This window comes from Styela clava, chromosome 1 (genome assembly GCF_964204865.1).
Source record: "Styela clava chromosome 1, kaStyClav1.hap1.2, whole genome shotgun sequence".
Lineage (NCBI taxonomy): Eukaryota > Metazoa > Chordata > Ascidiacea > Stolidobranchia > Styelidae > Styela > Styela clava.
Window position 1 is genome coordinate 32,715,356 of NC_135250.1, and position 5,000 is coordinate 32,720,355.

At 57.0% G+C, this 5,000-nt stretch overlaps 2 non-coding genes and 1 pseudogene across 2 annotated transcripts; all 3 read left to right on the forward strand.

The window, feature by feature from the left end:
• Positions 1 to 1,055: 1,055 nt before the first annotated feature.
• LOC144430531 (small subunit ribosomal RNA) lies at positions 1,056 to 2,867 on the forward strand. The gene has a single exon (XR_013479594.1). It is a non-coding gene; the product is annotated as a small subunit ribosomal RNA (ribosomal RNA).
• Positions 2,868 to 3,165: 298 nt separating this feature from the next.
• Positions 3,166 to 3,319, forward strand: LOC144429669 (5.8S ribosomal RNA). The gene has a single exon (XR_013478966.1). It is a non-coding gene; the product is annotated as a 5.8S ribosomal RNA (ribosomal RNA).
• Positions 3,320 to 3,605: 286 nt separating this feature from the next.
• Positions 3,606 to 5,000, forward strand: part of LOC144430560 (large subunit ribosomal RNA) — a 3,689-nt pseudogene continuing 2,294 nt past the window's right edge.

Genomic DNA, 5,000 nt, shown 5'->3' on the forward strand with positions numbered 1-5,000 from the left:
AAAAGGGGGCGTCGCCGCCGCCCATTGGATCGCACAATTTCGCAATACGACCAGGTACAAACTAACCAAAACAAAAAAGTTCAAGAGATCGCACGTGCAAGCACACTAACCTAACCCTAGGTAAGGCCTGTAAGAGCGAAAGACAGTAAAAAACTCGAATGAGCCAAGAAAGAGCGGCGTGCGGGATGGGATGGAGCGCTCAATCTCTCGGTGGCGGGCGGGCAAGAGAGTGCTGCGTCGCCGGCATCGGCGTCGAGAAATGCCGAGCCGAAAAGAGTCGAGTGACTGCACGTGAAAGCATACTAACCTAACCCTAAGTAAGGCTTGTAAGAGCGAAAGACAGTAAAAAACTCGAATGAGCCAAGAAAGAGCGGCGTGCGGGATGGGATGGTATGGAGCGCTCAATCCCTCGGTGGCGGGCGGGCGAGAGAGTGCTGCGTCGCCGGAATCGGCGTCGAGAAAAGCCTAGCCGAAAAGAGTCGAGTGACTGCACGTGAAAGCATACTAACCTGACACTAGGTAAGGCTTGTAAGAGCGAAAGACAGTAAAAAACTCGAATGAGCCAAGAAAGTGCGGCGTGCGGGATGGGATGGTATGGAGCGCTCAATCCCTCGGTGGCGGGAGGGCGAGAGAGTGCTGCGTCGCCGGCATCGGCGTCGAGAAAAGCCGAGCCGAAAAAAGTTTAAAGTACAAACGTGATGCTAATGAGCGAGCCGTTGTCCCGACAAATATGTAGGAGGCGCTCGATCGAGCGTCTGGCTTGAGCGCTTGTCGGCCTAGCAGAACGGTCGCATTGTTATGCCCGGGTTTTAGGCACCGCTGCAGGCGGCCGGCAGAGCTCTTGTTTGTGCGAAACTGAATGGATCGAGCTCGAGAGGGGGCGAGCAAAGACGAAACGCAAAGCGCTCCGCCTGGCACTGCCTAGCGAGAGCGGGGACGTCACGGCCAGCGACTGTCGAAGCCGAGTACGGCCGCAGGCGATCGCCTCGGTCTTAAACGAATGCGACGAGCACGCGCCGGGCGGCCCAGCAAGGGCCGAGCGCAGCTGTCGCAGCTATCTGGTTGATCCTGCCAGTAGTGATATGCTTGTCTCAAAGATTAAGCCATGCAGGTGCAAGTAAGAGTTCTCGTAAAGCGAAACTGCGAATGGCTCATTAAATCAGTCTTGGTTTATTTGGTCTCGTAAGCGAAGTGGATAACTGTGGTAATTCTAGAGCTAATACATGCATTAAGCGCCGACTTTGGGAGGCGCGCTTTTATCAGATCAAAACCGATCGGGTTCTTCCTGTGACGTTTGATGACTCTGGATAACCACGCGGATCGTACGGTCTCTGCACCGACGACGTATCATTCAAGTGTCTGCCCTATCAACTGTCGAAGGTACGCTACGTGCCTACCTTTGTGATAACGGGTAACGGGGAATCAGGGTTCGATTCCGGAGAGGGAGCCTGGGAAACGGCAACCACATCCAAGGAAGGCAGCAGGCGCGCAAATTACCCATTCCCGACACGGGGAGGTAGTGACGAAAAATAACAATACAGGACTCTAACGAGGCCCTGTAATTGGAATGAGTACATCCTAAAACTCTTAACGAGTATCCATTGGAGGGCAAGTCTTGAGCCAGCAGCCGCGGTAATTCCAGCTCCAACAGTGTATGCTAAAGTTGTTGCGGTTGAAAAGCTCGTAGTTGGATTTTGGGCGAGCGCCGCCGGTCCGTCGCAAGGCGTGTCACTGGTTGCGTTCGCCTCACCTTCGGTTCTCCGTCGGTGCTCTTGACTGAGTGTCGGCGGTGGCCGATAAGTTTACTTTGAAAAAATTAGAGTGTTCAAAGCAGGCTGTTCGCCTGCATAGTGTTGCATGGAATAATGGAATAGGACCTCTAGGTTCTATTTTGTTGGTTTTCGGAGCACGAGGTAATGATTAAGAGGGACAGACGGGGGCGTCCTTACTCTGCCGTTAGAGGTGAAATTCTTGGATCGGCGGAAGACGAACTACTGCGAAATCATTCGCCAAGAATGTTTTCTTTAATCAAGAGCGAAAGTCAGAGGTTCGAAGACGATCAGATACCGTCCTAGTTCTGACTATAAACGATGCCAACTAGCGATTGGGAGGCGTTACCATGACGACCTTTCCGGCAGCTTCCGGGAAACCAAAGTCTTTGGGTTCCGGGGGAAGTATGGTTGCAAAGCTGGAACTTAAAGGAATTGACGGAAGGGCACCACCGGGAGTGGAGCCTGCGGCTTAATTTGACTCAACACGGGGAAACTCACCCGGCCCGGACACAGGTAGAATTGACAGATCGAGAGCTCTTTCTTGATTCTGTGGATGGTGGTGCATGGCCGTTCTTAGTTGGTGGAGCGATTTGTCTGGTTAATTCCGATAACGAACGAGACTCTGGCATGCTAAATAGTTACGCGACCTTCTCGGTCGGCGTCTAACTTCTTAGAGGGACTAGTGGCGTTTAGCCACACGAGATTGAGCAATAACAGGTCTGTGATGCCCTTAGATGTCCGGGGCCGCACGCGCGCTACACTGAGTGAAGCAGCGAATGTCTAACCTAGGCCGAAAGGTCCGGGTAACCCGTTGAACCTCATTCGTGATTGGGATGGGGACTTGCAATTGTTTCCCTTGAACGAGGAATTCCCAGTAAGCGCAAGTCATCAACTTGCGTTGATTACGTCCCTGCCCTTTGTACACACCGCTCGTCGCTACTACCGATTGAATGGTTTAGTGAGATCCTTGGATCGGCCCCGTCGCGGCTGGCAACGGCCGCGTCGGCTTGACGAGAAGACGATCAAACTTGATCATTTAGAGGAAGTAAAAGTCGTAACAAGGTTTCCGTAGGTGAACCTGCGGAAGGATCATTACCGAAGGTGGTGGTAGGCCCCGGCCGACCGCGCACTTAATTGTCTTTGGGTGCCGCCGCGAGGGCGGCCGTCAATCGGGGTTCCGCCCCGTGCGACACGCGTAACACGTTGGCATAGCAAGGCAGCCGAGTGCGATGGTGGCTTCTGGGCACCGCGCTCGATGTGCCGCCGGCTCAGCCCGGCGGTCGCTCGGCGCCGTTTGTTGGTGTTTTTGTGCAGTTGTTGTCGGTGGTGGTTTTGTGGCCGATCCCACAGTGTGACGTCCGCGCGCTTCGGCGCCGGGCGAAACGTTGAGGGCGGCTCTTAACGGTGGATCATTCGGCTCGCGAGTCGATGAAGGACGCAGCCAAGTGCGAGAAGTAATGTGAATTGCAGAACACATTGAACGTCGACCTTCTGAACGCGAATTGCGGTCTCGGGTCAATCCCGGCACCGCGTCTGCCTCAGGGTCGCGTTCATCCTCACCCGAGGGCCGTCGTCGGGCCTCTGCAAAGACGGCCGGGCGTCGCCCCAAGTTGAAGCGGTCGCCGAGCTTTCTCGGCGCCACCGCGTGTCCCGTACACCGCCGGCCTCTCGACGTTCAACGACGTTCGAGGGGCGGGTCCAGGTCGGTCGGTCCGGTAACGAGATCAAGACCGACCGTGGGCCAAGGCGGCGACGCTACGCGCTCGGTCGGCGCCGGCGGCGACGACTTGCGATGCCAGCGGGCCGTGGAAGAGGCGGCCCGCCTGACACATACGACCTGAGATCAGGCGAGAGCACCCGCTGAATTTAAGCATATTATTGAGCGGAGGAAAAGAAACCAACAGGGATTCCCTGAGTAACGGCGAGTGAACCGGGAAGAGTCCAGCGTCGAATCGCGCGCTTCTCGAGCGCGCCGAGTTGTGACGTACGGAAGTCCCAGTGCGGCTGACGGCAAGCGCCGGTGTCCTTCTGATCGAGGCCTCGCCCACGGCGGGTGTTAGGCCCATAGGGGCGCTTGCCTTGGCCGCTTCGGGTCTTCTCGGAATCGGGTTGTTTGGGAATGCAGCCCAAAGCGGGTGGTAAACTCCACCTAAGACTAAATACGGTCGCGAAACCGATAGCGACAAGTACCGTGAGGGGAAAGTTGAAAAGCACTTTGAAGAGAGAGTTCAAGAGTACCTGAAACTTTTGAGAGGCAAACGGGAGGGCCCGTTAGGTCGCCGGCTCGCTTTCAGTTGTGCGCGTGGGCGCTCCGTCTCGTTTCGCGGACGCTTAAGGCGCCGCTGCCGAGTCGGTTCGCGCACCGTCTCAGCGCACTAGCAACCGGCGCGGGTCACGACCGGTTTGCCGTCGGTCTAAGTCCCCGCGCGAAGGTGGCCTCCGCTCCGGCGGGGGTGTTACGGCGCGCGGGCGGTGCGGCCCGGCGGCGGATCGAGGAAAGGATGCCGCGCGCTCTCTGTGTGCGGCCGTCGCCGTTCGGCTGGCTTGTCGTTCGTCTGCACTGTACGCAGTGCCGGTGTTCGGCGGGCTGCCGCTTCGGTGGCGCGCCGTCGACGCGCTCGGGGTCCGTGGCCACGTCGGCCACCCTCCCGACCCGTCTTGAAACACGGACCAAGGAGTCTAACATGAGCGCGAGTCGTCGAGTGGTTCGAGACTCGCAGGCGAAATGAAAGTGAAGGCAGCCGTTGGCCGAACGAGGTCGGACCCGGAGCCCCGTGCGGGCGCCGGCGCACGACCGGCCGATCGCACCCGCTCTGCCGGGGCGGTCGCGCAAGAGCGTCCATGTTGGGACCCGAAAGATGGTGAACTATGCCTGGGAAGGTCGAAGCCAGAGGAAACTCTGATGGAGGACCGTAGCGATTCTGACGTGCAAATCGATCGTCCTATTTGGGTATAGGGGCAAAGACTAATCGAACCATCTAGTAGCTGGTTCCTTCCGAAGTTTCCCTCAGGATAGCTGGCGCTTTGTCGCTGTTTTATCTGGTAAAGCGAATGATTAGCGGCCTTGGGGACGAAAGGTCCTCAACCTATTCTCAAACTTTAAATTGGTAAGAAGCCCGGCTCGCTTAATTGGAGTCGGGCGCCTCGAATGCGAGTGCCAAGTGGGCCACTCTTGGTAAGCAGAACTGGCGATGCGGGATGAACCGAACGCCGGGTTAAGGCGCCCGA